This window comes from Pelodiscus sinensis, chromosome 32 (genome assembly GCF_052426305.1).
Source record: "Pelodiscus sinensis isolate ZL-2025 chromosome 32, ASM5242630v1, whole genome shotgun sequence".
Lineage (NCBI taxonomy): Eukaryota > Metazoa > Chordata > Testudines > Trionychidae > Pelodiscus > Pelodiscus sinensis.
In genome coordinates, this window is record NC_143083.1 from 10764741 (window position 1) to 10783697 (window position 18957).

An 18957-nucleotide genomic window follows, 5' to 3' on the forward strand; every position below is an offset into this window, starting at 1 on the left:
CGGTTCTAGTGCCAATTTTGTTCAACATCTTTATTAATGACCTGGATGAAGGGATAGATTGCACCCTGAGCAAGTTTGCAGATGACACTAAGCTAAAGAGAGAAGTAGATATGCTGGAGGATAAGGATAGGACTAGGCTAGTAACATAGATAAATTGGAGGACTGGGCCAAAAGAATGAGGTTCAACAAGGACAAGTTCAGAGCCCTGCACTTGGGACGGAAGACTCCCAAGCAATGTTACAGGCTGGGAACTGACTGGCTAAGTAGCAGTTCAGCAGAAAAGGACCTGGGGATTACAGTGGATGAGAAACTGGATATTAATCAACTGGGTGCCTAGGTAGCCAAGAAGGCTAATGGCATATTAGGGTGCATTAAGAGGAGTGTTTCCAGCAGATCTGGAGAAGTTGTTATTCCCCTTTATTTGGCCACATCTGGAGTACAGGTAGTCCCCGGGTTACGTACAAGATAGGGACTGTAGGTTTGTTCTTAAGTTGAATCTGTATGTAAGTCGGAACTGGCATCCAGATTCAGCCGCTGCTGAAACTGATCAGTTTCAACAGCGGCTGAATCTGGACACCAGTTCCGACTTACATACAGATTCAACTTAAGAACCCCAGGCGTCCCCAAGTCAGCTGCTGCTGAAACTGATCAGCAGCTGATTCCAGGAAGCCCGGGGCAGAGCAACTCCTGTAGTCAGCCGCTGGTCAGTTTCAGCAGCGGCTGACTTGGGGACGCCTGGGGCAGAGCAGCTCGGGTGCTGCTGGGTTGGTCCAGTAGCGTGGCCGCTCCTCGGCGCTACTGGACCAACCCAGCAGCACCCCAGCTGCTCTGCCCCAGGCATCCTGATTCAGCAGCGGCTGAAACTGATCAGCAGCGGCTGAAACTGATCAGCAGCGGCTGAATCAGGACTCCTGGGGCAGAGCAGCTGGGGTGCTGCCGGGTTGGTCCAGTAGCGCCAAGGAGCGGAGCTGCGGGACCAACCGGCAGCGCCCCACCTGCTCTACCACAGGCCCTGGGCTTTGCTCCACGTCTCCCTGGTCTGCTGGGGGGGGGGGGGGGGGCACTAGCTGCATCCCCCCCAGCAGACCAGGGAGACGCGGAGCAAAGCGGCGGAGGACCCGGGCCGGACCGTGGCGCTTCCAGATCAGCGCCGCGGTCCGGCCCGGGTCCTCCGCGGCTTTGCTCAGTGTCTCCCTGGTCTGCAGACCAGGGAGACGGGGAGCAGCTTTTCTCGCCCCGGAGGAGGCGGGCGGCGGGACCAGGCGTCCCGCCGCTCCAGTCCTCCAGGGCGAGAAAATCCCTGTTCGTAACTGCGGATCCGACATAAGTCGGATCCGCGTAACTCGGGGACTGCCTGTATTGCATCCCGTTCTGGGCCCTCTCCCACTACAGAATGGCTGTGGACACATTGGAGAAGGTCCAAAATGAGAGGGCTGGAGCACATTACCTATGAAGAGAGGCTGAGAGATTTGGGCTTATTTAGTCTGCAGAAGAGATGAGTGAGGGGAAATTTGATAGCAGCCTTTAACTTCTTAAAGGGAGGCTCCAGAGAGGATGGAGAGGGGTGTTCTCAGTAGTGATGGGTGGAAGAATAAGGAGCAATGGTCTCAAATTACAGTGGGGGAGGTCTAGGTTAGATATTAGGAAAAACTATTTCACTAGAAGGGTGGTGAAGTACTCGAATGAGTTACCTTAAGAGGTGGAGGAATCTCCATCGCTAGAAGTTTTAAGTCCTGGTTTGAGACAGTCCTGGCTGGCATGATTTAGTTAGGTTGGTCCTGTTTTTGGGTAGGGGGTTGGACTCGATGACCTCCTGAGGTCTCTTCCAGCCCTATGATTCTATGAACTTAAATCAGAAAATCCAGTTTAAATTCTAAAATCTCTGTGTGTCTCTCTTTCTCCCCATTCATGAAGTGGTGTTTTGAGAATTGGTTTTTTTTTTTTTTTTTTTTTTTTTTTTTTTTTTTTTTTTGGAAGAGGCAGCATGTTATTCACTTGGCAATTCCTTTTATGTTTTGGCTATTGGTTTCAGGAGATAACTGTGCTGCTGGTCAGCTGATTGCTGCTGGCCTTGGATTATTTTGGACCAGTGGCAGCTGACCAGCAGTGCTCTTTTTCCACAGTAGCTGACTACCAACGGAGGGTGCCCAAGGCTCTCTTAGCCTACTCTCTCCCTCTGCCACTGTTTCCAGTAGTCAGTCATAGCACAAAGTAAAATTTTGTTCCTGAACAGTGGTCGCAAAAGGACCGAGATTGGCGTTCTAATCAGTTTCATTCTATGTCAAAGGTACTTTGAGTGGCGTGCTAGATGACTATACACTAAAACAATTCATTCATCCTGCTAACCTAAAAAAGTTCTGAGCTGTAGTGGATAGCTACATAGTACAAGAATACTCTCAGTCCAGATATTTCCTGGCAGTGTTGGCACTTCAGAGAGTCTAACTCCTCCCTCTGCTAAAACCCTGGGAAAGTATTACTTCATGGTTCCTAAAATAATCCCACTGAGTTGTTGAACATGGAGTTCAGGTACAACTCCCCATCATTGTCTTTACATCTAATGTATTTTGTCTATAGAGATTGAAATGTTTCCAACCGTGAATCTGGCATTTTATAGATTTCAGGCTTTTTTTCTCTGACCTTTTTTAGCATGTGATTGAGTTTAAACAGAATTAGAAGTGAGACCATTACTTAATCAGACCATGGTGAAGATTAGGCAGATGTTTCCTTCCAATGGCTGGCAGAAAGCTCCTCTAAAGCTTGCATTGTTTGTTGATATTTGCGTTGTTCTGATCTCCCTGAGTGTGTCCCTCTGGGGGCTATTTTTAATGACTTTTCTTGTTAAGGAAGAATCCTGGTCAGGATGTAAAGCTGAGGAGAAAAGCTTTTATCCATGATAGGGATGTTAAAATGTGTGTAATTAAGTAATCATGTAACTCTTGACATGCAGGGGTGGCATTTGGCTCCCTGAAAGCTGGTGTGTGCAGCCAACTCGACACATGTTCGGGCTCCCGCCTGCCACCAAACGGTGCGGTGTTTGATAGAGAGGCAGCAACGCAATGTGGCAGGAGTAGGGTTGCCAGATGGTTTCAACAACGGACACACTTGACATTACATCACAATCTACATTACATCCTATTTAGAAAATTTCGGACATTTATATTTTCTCAATTTGTTTCGCAAACAGAAAGCTCAAATACTGGACTGTCCAGTTCAAAACTGGACGCCTAGGGTTGCCAGGTAGGAGACTCCCCACGTGTACTGGGAGCCTGTGTAACTGGAAGCATTAACCAATGAGCCACGGCTCCTCATTTAACCATTTACCCAGTTATGCTTTCACATCCCTAATCCAGGACCATCTCTGCAAACAGGCTGTTAAGCTCTCCTATTTCAGAACTTCTTCACAAACTTGGCTAGACAAGATGTTTTTTGCAACCTCTTTTGTTTATTGCATTAGTGTGTTTTTCTCTGATCACTTGTGCAATTGCTTTAGGGGAAAATATCTAAATTTGGAAATGAATTCAAGGTGAAGGATCATACTTTCATTGAGGAAAAGCCATACTAATGCATCTTTATTTGGTAGATTTATATGTCCGCTTGTGTAAGTGTCTAGGCTAGCATGAAAATTATTAGGCTGGTAACAGAGCTTTTGTTCTGAGAGAGACCTGCGCAATATAAAGAATGCCTTTTCTGCAATTTTCATTACCACGTTTTCTTCACTGCAAATGTGTTTTTTCTCTTCCTTTTTGAACTTTGTTCCATTTTTCCTTGCTAAATAGCTCTAATTCTTTAGAGCCCTGCAAACCAATGGATATCCATTTTCTAGGCATAGGTATCGGCCTGCACAGATACACATGCAGATATCTGTGGCTCATTTTGTGGATGAGGATACACATTTCATATCTAGAACCCTGCAAACTTCCGGATATTGGCTTTATATCCATGGGTATCCATGGATGCCAATGCAGATATATTAGCAGCTCATTTTTGTGGGTACAGATGTGGATGCAAATATACATTTTTGTATATAGAGCCATGTGCAGATATCTTCCTCTCCAGCCTCCACTTGTCTCTCTGCACAGGATCACCAAGACTTTGCCTGAGAGAAAATAGACTTTCCTCTCCCCTCAGCTTGCTGCCTCTTCCCTGCAGGGTGGATAAAAATCAATTACAAAAAATCATAAAAGAAATTGGATTTTTTAAAGTTTAATTTGGGCTTCTGTATTTGCTTTATATTTTCTTTTCTTTCTAAACAGTTTTATTTTTAAAATGCGCTAGACCTATACTATATAAAATCTCTCAAAATATTTAAATAAAAATATCAAGGATTCGGCATATATAAACTTGGCATTAAAGGCTGCTTTTCTATATAGAATCGGGGAAAACATTTAACTTCTGGGGCTGAGCATTATAAATATGGCACAATAGGATATGCACAGTATTAAGGGCTTCTTTGCTTCACACACATACATTTTATATGCTGTTGTGTGTAATTAAATTTTAATGACCTTCCTAATGTAGCTTTGAGATAAATTGTGAGCAAATAGTTAATTATCTAGTAAATAAGCAAATACATTGATCATTTTCTAACATACTGAAATGTACAGTTAATAGAATCTTAAAACATTAGGGATAGGTTGAACCTCTCAAGTCCAGCACTCTCGGGATCTGATCTGTGCCAAACCAGAGAATTTGCCGAACTATGGGAGGTCAGTATTGTCTATCAGCATTACCAATGTTTCCACTGTGTACTGAACTCTTAGAAGACATTTACGGTAAATTAGAGCTAAAGAACAGCAAAAGCACACTGAGAGCCAGGACTGGTGGCTGTAAACAAAGTTTATGGGACCACTGGAAACTTGGCTATACCCATGATCAGGGCTTGACAAACGGCGGCGAAAGCCACTCGCCAGCCCTGCACTGCGCATGCGCAAGAGCCGCATTGCGCATGCACGCGCCACCTGTAAACGGGGCGCCCGGCTGAAATCTACTTTCCATGGGTGAGTAGTTTGTTGAGCCCTGCCCATGATAAGCGGACATTTGGCTAACTAAAATCATGTTTGATGACGAATGTTGCTGGATCAGAGTGTGCCAGGATCAGAGTGTGCCAGACTATCAGGGTTCAACTTCCATATAGTTAAAATGTTCCATTTTAGGTAGCAAAAAGAGGTACCAAACCTATTGAAATGGCTCTTCGGTTTTAAATCAACATGTTTTAATGCTTATATTAACTACTGATAATGCACCTTTCTTTAAAACCGTTTTAAATTGGGACTTTCTACGTAAAACGTTGATTTAAATTTCCCTGATTTTAAAATTTTAAAATCAGTCTATCCTTCCCCTTCTGCAGTTCTTTCACCCTAGCACAGACTCAGACGTTTCTAGTTTTGCTGTCGTGTAGCTCCTCCCAGTTGCCTCCATGACTATGTAATTGCCACCAGGCAGATTTGAACCAGGGACCTCTAAAGCGGAGTATAGGAGCCTCTACCCTCTGAGCTAAAGGCTAGCTGGCTTGTAGCTCATGCTGTAGAGGTCTCTTGGTCTTAACTGTTGCTGTGATCTAGGTACCACTTGCATTGCTCAGTAACCATACTAGATGTATGGGTTACAACTGCCTTCAGCCCCATCTCCTAATCACCCTTGTGCCTAGCTCTTTTCCTCTTTCATCACTCTCCTCCTTAACCTCTTTTTCCCCTTAGTACATAATTATTCTCAGCTTCTAATTTTATCCCTTGAAAATACATCGCAAATTTAGTGCCTGTCTATAAAAAGTAGGGCTGTCAAGTGATTAAAAAATGTAATCACACAATTAATTGCATGCACCTCCTCTTTGAAAACGCTGTAGCAGTGTTTCAATGGGGCAGTGCTGCCTGGAGCCCGGGATCAGCTAGAGTCCCCAGCTGGCCCTGGGCTCCATGCAGCACTGCCCCTTGGAAATGCCGCCCTGGCACCTCAAAGGGGCAGCACATTAGGAGCCTGGGATCAGCTGGAGTGCCTAGCTGACCCTGAGTTCTGCTGCCACAGGGAGCCCAGGATCAGCTGGGAGTCCCCTGCTGACCCCAGGTTCCATGCGGCATTTCCCCGGAACCCGTAGTCAGCTGAGGAAATGCCACGCGGAGCCAGGGATCAGCTGGGGAGTCCCTACCTGACCATGTGCTCCACTGCCCCTTTGAAACATGCAGAGGCGGCATTTTTAAGGGGTGGCCGCCACACAGCTGATCCTCAGCTCAGCTGTGAGGCTGCTGCTCCTTTGAAATGCTGCCTCTTAAAAAATTTAACGTGTTAATCTTGTACTGCATTAATCGCAGACGTTAATGCACGTCAATTGACAGCCGTAATAGAAAGGGAAATGAGAACAACCCAGGAAACTACAGACCAGTAAGTTTAGCTTCTATGGTACGGAAGATAATGGAGCAAGTAATTGAGGAATTCATCTGCAAACATCTGAAAGCTAATAAGGAGATAGGAAACAGCCAGCATGGATTTGTAAAGAACAAATCGTCTCAGACCACTCTGATAGGATATCAAGCCTTGTAGATAAGGGAGAAGCGGTGGATGTTGTAGACCTATACTTTAGTAAGGCATTTGACACTGTCTCTCATGACCTTCTTATCAGTAAATTAGGGGACTACAACCTACATGGGGCTACTATAAGGTGGGTGTATAACTGGCTGGAAAATCATTCTCAGAGAGTAGTTGTTAACAGTTCACAATCATGCTGGAAGGGCATAACGTGTGGGGTTTCGCAGGGGTCTGTTTTGGGACCAGTTCTGTTCAATATTTTCATCAACGATTTCGGTGATGGCATAGAGAATATGATTATTAAGTTTGCAGATGATACCAAACTGGGAGGGGTGTCAAGTCCTTTTTAGGATAGGGTTAAAATTCAAAATGATCTGGACAAACTAGAGAAATGGCCTGAGGTAAGTAGGATGAAGTTTAATAAGGACAAATGCAAAGTACTCCACTTAGGAAGGAACAATCAAATTCTGTATTCACACATACAGAATTTGAAGTGACTGTCTAGGAAGGAGTAGTGCAGAAAGGGATCATAGTGGACCATAAGCTAAATATGAGTTGACAAATCGTTGACAGTGTGATGCTGTTGCAAAAAAAGCAAACATGATTCTGGGAGGCATTAACAGGAGTGTTATGAGTAAGACACGAGAAGTCATTTTTCTGCTCTATTCTGTGCTGAGTAGGCCTCAAATGATGCAAGGTCTAGAAAACATGACCTATGAGGAAAGACTGAAAGAATTGGGCTTATTTAGTTTAGAAAAGAGAAGACAGAGGGGACATGATAGCGGTTTTCAAGTATCTAAAAAGGTGTCACAAGGAGGAGGGAGGAAAAATTGTTCTCCTTGGCCTCTGAGGATAGGTCAAGAAGCAATGGGCTTAAACTGCAGCAAGGGAGGTTTAGGTTGGACATTTGGAAAAACTTGTTAATTGTCAAGGGTGTTAAACACTGGAATGAATTGCCTAGGGGGGTTGTGCTGTGGAATCTCCATCAGTGGGAGATAGATATTAAGAGCAGATTGGATAAACATCTCTCAGGGAAGTGCTTGGTCCTGCCATGAATACAGGGGACTGGACTTGATGACCTCTTGAGGTCCCTTCCAGTTCTAGTATTCTATGATTCTATGAAAGAAGAGTTGAAACAGGTGTGGGAGTTATAAATGAGCATTGTTTGGGATTTCGAGAGGCCCTGGGGATATTTGGAAAACAAATGAAGCGACATCAACAGAATAATAAATGTCTGACTGTATGGGTTAGTAGAAATGAAGAGGCAAGTAGAGATATGGCTTTGAGATCAGGTGAGTAGTTTTATTCATTTGTATTTGACACACTTTATTCTGAGATCTCACAGTGCTTGACCAAATGTGATGGTGGTCTGAATGAAAGAATAAGCAAAATGGTAATATATAAGCAGAATAGCTTCTGCCTTCATGGAAAGGCAAAGAGGGAAGTGGCTGGCTAGGTGAAATACTGTGGAAATCCTCAGAATGAGGTCTCTAGGCTTCTCTGGCTGAAAGGATCACTTTGTGATGCTCCAAGTACTTTGGGAGCCTAGTGCAATAGCGTGTTGAGTAATGGTGACTTGGGTTGGCTATGGGAATAGCTTCGTGTGAACAAAAAGTGCTTGCAAAATGCCACTCACCTGATTCAGAAACGAGTGGTGAAATATTAACATGAAGATTTATGAGGCTTATAGTAAACCAACAAACTACAAAACAGAGGTGGAGAAGCAAATCCATGGGACGTAATGTGCTTGAAATTGTTCCAGGATTTTGCATTCATTAGAAGAGTAAGAAATAAAGCATAAAGTCCCTCAGGTTTGCAGAAGATGATAGTAGTCAGGTAGGAATGTTTCATATGGCATAATGATTGCAACAGAATATTTCAGGGCAGTTTTATTCTTCCTCCTGACCTATATTGCCTGGGCATCTTTTGAGCTCAACATCTTATAAAAGAGAATTCCCTTGTAACAAGTCGGGACCTGCTAGGGACTGCCACCTGATGTGCTGAGTGAGACCCCACTGAGCCTCCTTTCGCTGACCGTCTGAGCACTGTAACCTGGTCTTGTACTTTGACACACAGGAATAGGGCCACACCTCTAAGGCTACAGATACCAACTAAGAGCAGTACAGTGTGAGACTCAGTACGCAGTCCATCTGGGAGCTGAATCCTAGGTAAATCCATCTTGTGCTGTTTGGAGATCTATACAGTGTAAGCTCATGAAATTTGCCTTCTTTCTCAATGTACAGGTTCCTTGCTTCCCCAGGTAATAATTACTCATACTGGGTTTATTAATAAACCAAAGTGGTTTTATTAAGCAGAAAATATAGGATTTAAGAGGTAGCTGTCAGAACAGAATTAAGTGAGCAAAATAAACAAACATGCAAGCTAAGGTTAATACACTAAAGAAACTAGTTATGTATAAGATCTTACCCTAACTGTGATTCTAATAATGTTTTTTCACAGGTCAGACACCCTTCCAGCCTGGGCCCATTCCTTCCCCCAGTTCAATCTTAATTGCTTCCAGCAGTCATTTTGGGTAGAGAAGCCAGAGAGAACTACTGATCAGGATTACCTCACTCTCCACCCTTAAATAATATTTACATAAGGCTGGAAGGTAGGGCTGGGGGAGGCAAGCCTCTAGCCCTGCCCCTTCTGCTGAGGTCCCACCCCCATGGAAGCCAAGCCACCTCCCCCACCAGGGAAGCAGGGCAGTGCGCCACCTTCACCCCCACACCCACCAGCCTCCCTGGCCCCAGAGCACAGGGAGGGCGGGCGCTGGGGGCAGCAGCACTCCGCCTTGCAGAACACCTACAGTAGGTGTTCCAGGGGTGGAGTGTGGGTGGGGCCAGACTGGCAGTTCAGGAAGGCTGTGTCTTTCCCTGCCTATAATCCTGGATGCCCATGTTGGAATCCTTTGTTTCAAGTTTGACTTCCTCCCATGTTCTCATGGAAAAATCACAGAAATCAAGATGGGTTCCAGTATCATATGACATGTCTCTGTAAGCATTCTTCACAGGCTGACCCTGAAGGTTAAGCTGTTGTAAAGATCATTGTTTCTTGCTGATGGAGCGTCAGCACTGTGGCCTCTTTCATTGTTGAGTCAGAAGTGTCAGCAAGTAGGTGTGACCCAAAGTAGAAAAAATTAAATTTAGATACCCAGGTCAGTATTCCTAACTTAATCTACAATAATGATACATGCATACAAATGGGATAATCATAGTCCGTAAATTACAACCTTTCCAACATTATACTTTATGCAAGAGGGCTCATGTAACATTTCAGTTATGACCTATTTTATCATAAGTGTATTTTCATAAAGCATATGGAATATTACATCACACCCTTGTCTGGGCCATCACCTTAATCCTGCAGTGACTAGATATGGCATCCTCCTGGTTCCAAGGTAATCCCTTTCTGTTTTCCAAGCAATTATTCTTTCATGGCATATCCTGTCTTTCACTTAGGGTATGTCTACACAGCAAAGTTATTTCGAAATAACAGGCTTTATTTTGAAATAACTTTCCTAGTGTCTACACAGCCAAACCGCTATTTCAAAATAGCAGAGCACTTATTTCGAATTTGGTGAACCTCATTCTATAAGGAATAATGCCAAATTCGAAATAGCTATTTCGAAATAAGTGCTGTGATGACACTTATTTCGAAATAGGGGGCCTCCAGCCTTCCCTGGTGGCCACTCCAGCATCAACGAAGAACACATCCCTCCCTCTCCCCCTCCCCGTAGCCCATAAAGGGGTAGACTCTGGCCACAGTGCCTGTGCCAGCTCCAAGCCTGCCAGCCCAGAGTCAGCAGTCACTGACCCTGATCCAGTGGCCCCAAAACATGAGCCAGCAAGCCACTAGCAGTCTGCCAGCTCTCAGGATCCTGCCAGGGCTTGAAGAAGGTGGGCGCCTTCCTGGTCCAGGGTGGAGATCATGGACCTTATTCAGGTTTGGGGGGAGATGCCCCCAACGTCCATGATCTCCGCACTAGATGAAGGAATGTGGCTGTCTATGGCAGGATAGCTGCCAGGCTGGCCCCCAATGGCCACATGTGAACCCAGGAGCAGGTTTACATGACAATCAAGTTGGTCCGGTGAGACCCCCAACCCTGATCCCTGAGCTTCCCCTCCCTCTTCTTCCCCTTGCTTCCTCCTTCCAGCTCCCTCCTCCCAGGTTTCCCCCTCCCTTCTCCCACCCTCTCTTCTCCCTTCTGTTGCCTCCTTTCCCCAGTCTCATCAGAGTTTCGTCCCTCCCCTCCAGTTTTGTTAAATAAAGAGAGTTTGTGTTCATGAAAATACATGTATTTTATTTGACATCGGGGGGGTGGTCAAGGAGGGGTAAGTGGAAGGATGTGAGGGAGGAATGAGGCACAGGCCCCCAGTGGGGCAGACCAGGGAGGCTCTTAGTGTTCCTCAGGGCGGAAGCTCTCCTGCAGGGCCTCCTGGATACTGACAGCCCCCCGATGGACCTCCCGGATGGCAGCCAGGCTCACAGCAATGCCTCCAAGAGAAGCACCAGAGTGCCAAGGGGCAGCTCTGGCTCCATGTTGCAGAGTGCTGTGGTGTCCCAAATGAGGGCAACCAGAGCATGCAGAGACAAAATGCTTTGCTGTCCCTCATCGAGGTAGACAAGCAAGCAGGGAAACCAGAGAACTGTCTGTCCGGGGGGGTCCCTTTAAGCACAGACCTCAGAGAGCCTCAGGCAGCAGCCCTACACAGTAAGTCCTGACCTGGTGCCCTACAGGAACTGGTTCCAACCAGCCTTAAATGCAATTCAGAGTCCGCTCAGTGTGGATGCGCTATTTCGAAATAGCAAAATGCTATTTTGAAATGCATTTTGTGTGTAGACGTGCTATTTCGAAATAGGATATTTCGAAATAACACTGTAGTGTAGACATACCCTTAGGGAGCAGGATTAGTCTGCAGTCTCCAATCCTCCCTGATCTTTCCTTGGGTGTCAAGGTGGGGAAACCAAGCTGGACTGCAGTTCCTGCTTGGTGGTGACTAACAAGGATCTGTGCCAACGTGGTACTCTATGAATATTTGGGCCAGACAAATTATTCTGGATGAGGAAAGACCAACAAGTCTACTTGCCTTCCTCCTGGTGCTCTTTCCTAAGTTCTGGGGTTTGCATTAGGGGTTGGCATTGCAGTGAAAAGCATCTCTATCATAGTCAAAATAGCATACATTGGTAACCATTTCTAGTTGCCAGCTGGCTCTATCAGAAAAAGGAAATGTGGTCTTGAAGCCACACCACTTAGAAGTCCATGTAGTCAGAATAAGTGGATAAACTGTTCCTTTAGCCGGGAAACAGCTGCAGAAAATATTAAGCTAAACTTGATAACGTTTTCTGAAACTTTTCCTATAAACACCAGTACTTATTTATCTTCCCAGTCTAAAAGCCCCAGTCAGCATTACATAATATAATTAGATGGACAATTGACAGTGCAGAAGTGTTTTGTAAGAGATGTATCTTAAAAAAAAAAATTGCTCCAGATTTCCTGTGTAATGATGTGAACATCTTATAATAGGTTTGCAAATAGTCTTTAAGACTATGGTCTTGATAATATTTTAGCATAAAATATGCCCCACTCTTTCATTCTTTTAAAAACAAGATTAAAAAAAGGACATCCAAAATGAGCTGCCTATGGTTAGGTGCTTTTTAGGACTTTGAGTGTGGCCTAACTTACAAACATTTCTATTTTCTGACAATTGGGCTCAAGTTTGGAATGAGCTGTAGGATCTTCAAAATACTTGTCAAAATTAACTGCTCACACATTCCCATCCTCCCCAGATCAAGTAGGATGGTGTTATTCTTTCCACTGTACAGATAAAGCAAAAGACCCGAGGCTGTGTGATGAGTTGATGGCCAAAGCAGGACTAGAACTGAGGAATTTCTTGCCTTTCAGTGTACAGACCACTTAAAGAGGAAAGGAAACTGTCTTGATGTTCTTGAGCTGGAAGCAGCAGAAGGGCTAAAAATAGCACCGCTTGAAGTTTTGATTTAACATGCACATGGCCGCGGGCTCTGATTTCCACTTGTGGATGTAATGTTTGTTTTGGGGCTTGAATGTCAAAGAAACAAAAGACTGGGATTGTAGCAGTTTCCAGTCCTCCGCACTTTACTAAGCTCCCATGTGGTTTTTGGACACCGACTGCAAGAAGGAGGCGTGATCTGCTTGTCAAAAAGCAGCACAAGAGCGGTGTTGCAGGCGCTAGTTAGTGCTTTTAGAACTGCGAATTGTTCTCTCTGTACTTTGACACTCGTGCTGCCTTTTTAGCAATGCTGCGATGTTTTGAAATCAAACTCCATGTTTTGAGCTTTCCTGTTGGATTGCTGTGATTTAATTAAAACTCTGAAGTTGTTTGTTGCCTGCAAGGATGGATGGGGTTAGGACAAGGTTCTTCATTTTTGTGGGGTTTCTCTTTTGAATTTCATTTTAATACATCACAGGACAACACTGGGTAAACCCAAAAATCATAGCACCAGCCAACGGGGGTTCATTCCTCCCACTATAAACAATGGGAATGGAAGCGAAGAGCAGAAGTGAAAACAATCAAGGAAAAGAGGAGAAATCTGGTCCAGTATAAGCTCTCTGAAATGACTAGATGTGCAGTGTTCCTTAAGGCTTGCCAGTAAGGGATGGAAGGGAGTTCTCACTTTGGTCCAAGGGGGCTGTGTCCTATCTAGACATAGGAGCTGGCAGCTGAGGCATCCCCTGACTCCATCTGCTGAGCAGGGTAACTGAGGCAGAGATTATGAAGAGATTTAAACACGCAGATGAAGATCTGGAATTGTATCTTTCGGCCCGTGGACAATCAATGCAGCTCATTTGCAGAGCTGTGTAAACCGATAGTCAAAGTAGCATGTCTGTCAAATGTGCAAAGGTACTGTGCAGATTCTGGTGTGGGGGACTCACTTTGGACTGCAATAGATGATCTCATGAAACGTGTTCATTGTCTCTTGCGCTTCTCTTGGTCTTGGCCGCAAGGAGCGGGACAGGAGCCTCTGGAAATAATCCAATGAAGGAGCTGCAATTAAATAGAACTGTGAGATGCAAAGGAATTAGGCTTCTGTTACACCCATTAATGCTAATAAATGTCGTATGGCTAAACAACACATTGCACTGACCCATCCACATTGTTTTTTGGGTGCTTGTGCCCCACCTGTCACCAGAGGCTAGGTGGTGCACAGTGATGCACCCGGGAACAACAGGGAGGGAAGTAGAGGGTTGTTGCTTTGCCCCCTCCCTCGGTTACCAGCTAGGAGGCAGTTAATGGCTGTATGAAAAGCTCCCGGTGGCCAAAAATGGCCACATTTTGAGAGAGGCTGCGTTGGTGCTTCCTGCAATGCAAGTGGCTTTACTAACTCTGCCCAGAGCATGTTATGGCAAGGCTCTGTTAATTTTCTGCTTTACACTGCCAGCTAATAAAACACTTTTTATATGCATTTTAAATTCATTTTATTGGTATTTAATAGCATGACACAGACCAAACAGCAACTTAATACTCCTGTTAATCTGAGGCCGTTAACTAGCAGCTGCACAAGGTTCTATGAATCCCGTGCAGATGGGAAGAAGAAATTGTCTGTAGCAGAGAGAACATCTCTGGGCATCTTAACTCTCACATGTGATCATCTGGGGTTGCGAACCCTCCAGGATTGTCCTGGAATCACCAGCAATTAAAATAATAATCTTTATTTTAAAGAGTACTATGTGATGCAAAGGCTTCTGATGAATGAATGCCTAGCAGTATCTTGGGATGACTGGGTGGATGTCAAACGAATGAAGTGGCTAAAAGCTACACATTTCTCATGGTTCTAGTAGATACTTTTTGTGGTTGTTTTCAGAATGACCCATTGAGTGGCCATTTTTAAAGGGAGAGACAATTAGGGAACAGGCAGGAGATGGGGAGTGGCCTAGTGGAATAAGAGAGGATTCTGTTTTTGGATTATTTCTAAAGGGGTAGAGGGAACAGAGTGGACAGGCAGCAAAAGAATGAAGCAGAGAATGAAACAGAGGAGTGTTACAGGACAAGGGACTAAGCATGCTTGAGGTGTGAAATGTGGGTTTTTTTTGTGTCTCTTGATAGCCCTCTTCTAACTAGGGATAGAGTATCTCCGTATCAGAGGCAGCAGCAGTGGGTGGCAAGCGGGAGCCAGTCTACCAGTGGAGCCAGTTTAAAAAACAGTTCCCCGTGCAGACCAGCTGCCTGCCACCCCACACTGCTGCCTCTGATATACCCAGGCTCGCTGTGGGCAAAGGCTGCTTCGTGGCAGCCTCTCCTGCCTCCTCTCCTGCCCCACCACGCTACTGTAGAGGCAGCAGCAGGGGTGCCACCATGGAGCTGGTGCTGGGGGGAACTGGCTTTTAAGCTGGTTACTCTCAGCACCGGTTCCTGTCTGCCCTCCCTCGCTGTCTCTCTGAGGAGCAGCAGTGTGGGCTTAAGGGGTGACAGGTGGATCCGGTGCTCATGGGGAGTTTGCTTAAAGCTAGCTCCTCATTGGCACCAGCTACTGCTCCCCCGCCTCCCTTGCTGCCTCTGATAGAGAGGCAGTGATGGTTGGGGGTGTGCATGTTGTCAACAAGATTAACCGATATGCCTAGGTTAATCATTTAGTTGACTACCTGTTGACATCTTTACCGGGGAGCTGGGCTGGCAGGGGATGTCAGCCCCGCTCCAGGGGAGGAAGTTTTGCTGCAGGCGCTTCAGTATAAAGTGCTTCAGCGGTTACATGGTTATCCTCAGGGCTCGCCGAACTGTGGCGAGCCCCGTTCGCCAGCCGTGCTATCCAGCGATCTGAGCATGCACAGATCGCCTGAACCCAGCTCTTCCAGGTTACAATCTATTCGCTACGGGCGAGTAGATTGTATTATTTGTCGAGCCCTGGTTATCCTATTACATGACTTTTAACATCCTTACTAACCACACTAGATCTAACCATATCACTAACCACAAAAGAATGCTGCTCAGCTGTAGTTCACAGGTACAGAATAAGACTGTTCGCATCTCTGGAAATAAATGGTCCTGTTTTATATTTGCAATTTTGCTCAGCTGCATCTCTCGAAAGAGGGTGCAAGTGTAGACATACCCTAACTGTTTTGACTATAAACTATGAAAAAAACCTATACTGACTATACTAAATGCTACACTAACAGAACAGCTAAAAATGTTTTGAAGTAAAAACTGGACTGCAATTGTGGTTCCGACTGATGCCAGAGGCAGCAGAGAAGGAACTAAAGGGACAGTTGGCTGCACATGCATAGCAGCAGCACTGCATGTGCCATCTGCTTTGCGTGTGCAGCCTATTCGAGGACACTGCTACCAAAAAATCTCTGAGTGGGTGCGCAGTGGTGCCCAGACACCTAAGGTTGAGCACCCACAGGGACACTCCTCGAAGAACACCATAGTGTTACTCTCACACAATTAAATCCAAAGTTGACTGCAGAGTCAAAGGGATCTTAACAAAATCAGATGACTAGTCAACAAAATGGCAGCTGAAATTAAGTGCAAAGTAATGCACTCTGGAAAAAATAATCCAACTATATATACACAGAAAATAATGGGGTCTAAATGAGCTGTTATCACTCAAGAAAGGTTTTGGCATCATCATGGATAGTTCTTTGAAAACATCCACTCAATGTGCAGCAGCAGTTTCATCCCATCTCAAAAAGATAATTTAGAACTGAGAAAAGGTAGAGAGAAGGGCAACAATTAGGATTGGAGTATGGAACAGCTTCATGTGAGGAGAGATTAAAAAGAGTAGGACAGTTCTTCTTAGAACAAGACTACAGAGGAATACAACAGAGATCTATAAGGACATCAGTGGTGTGGAGAAAGAGAACAGGAAAGCATTATTTATCCTGTCACACAACACAAGAATCAGGGCTCACCCAACAGGCAGTAGGTTTAAAACGAACATCAAAAATGCTCTTCACACAGCATGCTGTCACCCTGTGGAACTCATTACCAGTGGATGTTGTGAAGGTCAAAAGTACAACTGGGTTTAAAAAAAAATTAGATAAGTTCATGGAGGACAGGTCCAGCAATGGCTGGTTAGTCAAGATGATCAGGGATGTAACCACATGCTCCAGGTGTCCCTAAGCTTCTGATAGCCAGAAGATGGGACTGGATGACAGGGGATAGATCACTCAATTTAACTTTTCTGTTCATTCCCTCTCAAGCATCTGGTACTCACCACTATCAGAAGACGAGTCACTGGATTGAAGGTTTTGTAGCTTTGGCAGAATGGCATTGCTGTTTCTGGCCACCCTGTGCCTGTGTCTGCCTGCTTAAGTTTCATGGGCACCTAACAATTGCTCAGTCTCTGAAGAACATAAGAATGGCCATGCTGGGATTGGCAAATCTTTCACAATTGGGAAGTTTGGGTGAAGAGGACCCCACAGCTCAGGAGAATAATGAACTTTTTTGGAATGCATCTCATAGTCATTCTGGTGATCATGCTCTTTCTGTACCATTAACAGAAGTTGGATCCCTCTCTTTCCTGACCCTCTCCTGCTGTCCAGGTATCCCCCACTCTCCATCTGACTCTTCTGTCAAATGCCTGCACATCTTCCTCCCTGGCAACTAGAGAAGAGCTTTAATGTTTTCCCTGCTTCCAGCCCTTGTCATCTTTTCCTGGTCCAAAATCTGATTGGGCCCAAGAGGTCCTCTAATGTTTGTTGAGATCTCACCATGGATTTGGTAGGCATCTCAGTATCTTTGTCAGTCCTAGGTAGGCTGGCCACCATGTCCGAGGGTCTCGTGTGCATAGTGGAAAACCCCATCACTGCATGAGACTTGAAAATGGTACTGCTCACTCTGAGAAATTTACCATAGATCCAAACAGTCATGTAACCTGTACAGGAGTTTGGAGGTGAAATATACCATTCCTATTCTTGGTGGTCCATGACAAGATAATTGTGGAAAATTAAAGATAAAATGTCAATGGAAAGATTTCCCCTTGCATTTGAGTAATAGCAATGTTTTTGGAGGTTGAGGTCTATGGGAAGGGAGACACCTGCAGTTAATTTTATCAGTCCCTGTGTAAATAAGGCGCCCTTAGCATTCACAGCTCAGAGGGGTCATGACTTTATCTGCTGTACTTTCTTATTTTATAAATAACATTTTAATTTTGTACTGATAGTAAAACCTTGAATTTATCTGGCACTTTTTCATCACTGCGTTCACACACACATCTGAGATTCTCAGTGCTTTATTAGAGGTCCCTCAGCCAGGTGAGTATCATTGCTACACTCTTGAGAGAAGCTGCGACTGGGTGTCCAGTGTGGTGGGGAATGGAAGCTGATGGAGGTAGCCAAAGGCAATTAAATTGAAAACCATGAATAATAAAAGAGAGACTTTCCTAGCACAGTGCTGTGATGCTTCTCTGATCTCATTCGATGAGACCCTAGTAGCCTGGTATTGGACATAGTATTATTCTCTGTTAGTTGACGAACAACGATCACTTTGTAAAAGAAATGTGCAAATGTGATGTTTCCTGTTCCTATTCTTGTTTTTTCTGGATTTTTTTGCTCCTCGGACAGACACTAATAGCATACATGCTGTCTGAAAGCTCTGCTAGCAACTCTTACGTACATTGGATTTTATCAGTTAAATCACCAGCTTTTAGTGTTGCCTCTGGATTCCTAAGAATGCTACAGCCACTGTAGCCTTGGCTTTCACCATCCCCTACTTTCAGCTGAGCAAGTTGATCTAAACTCTCTGTGCTCTGTGTGTTCCGCTAGGCATCTGGGTTTATGCTTTTACTTGGTATTTGGACTTCCTATTTCTGATAAGGCAGCACTGGGAAATGGTAGCCCTAAGCCTGCAAAGGGAAACCATTGACAGAGTTTAGACTTGAGTACCTCTGGCCTTGGTGACACTAAGAAGTGGCTCAAGGAAGCATAATACAGTGCAGAGAGAGAGAGAGAGTTACGGCAGCCATCTTAGAATTTCTTGTCTAACACGTTTGTATGTAGTTGGGATTTTTAAAAAATAGGCTATGATCTTTCACCTTTGACTTGTATTAACGTATTCTTTCCTGAGTTCAGAATCCCCTGTATTTCTGTGGATTTTTCACAGGTTTTTTTAAAGTTAGCCATATTATTTTCCACTTTCAAATTTTTATTCCCTTCCCTTCCTCATTCCCATAGCCTCCCTGCAAAAAAGCCACTTGTGTGTGCACTCAATTGGGATGCCATCTTAATATGTTGCTATTAAATAAACAGGCAAGGGAAACAATGGATTGCCATGACAGTTTATAGTAAATGATATATTTTTTTAAAAATATCACTCTGCAAATGTTAGTTAACACATTCAAACAGCAAGAGAAGCATTTTTTAAAAAAAGGTTATTCTGATTTGCTTGGCTTAGGGGGCCGAAAGTTCAGAAGATGGAAGCATTTCTATAAAGGCGTGTGTTTAAAGCAGAGTCCATCCTA

At 44.7% G+C, this 18957-nt stretch overlaps 1 protein-coding gene across 5 annotated transcripts in view; it reads left to right on the forward strand.

Moving 5' to 3' along the window:
- The window catches only part of INSR (insulin receptor), a 133896-nt gene that overhangs the window by 64095 nt on the left and 50844 nt on the right, over positions 1–18957 (forward strand). The window lies entirely within an intron of this gene.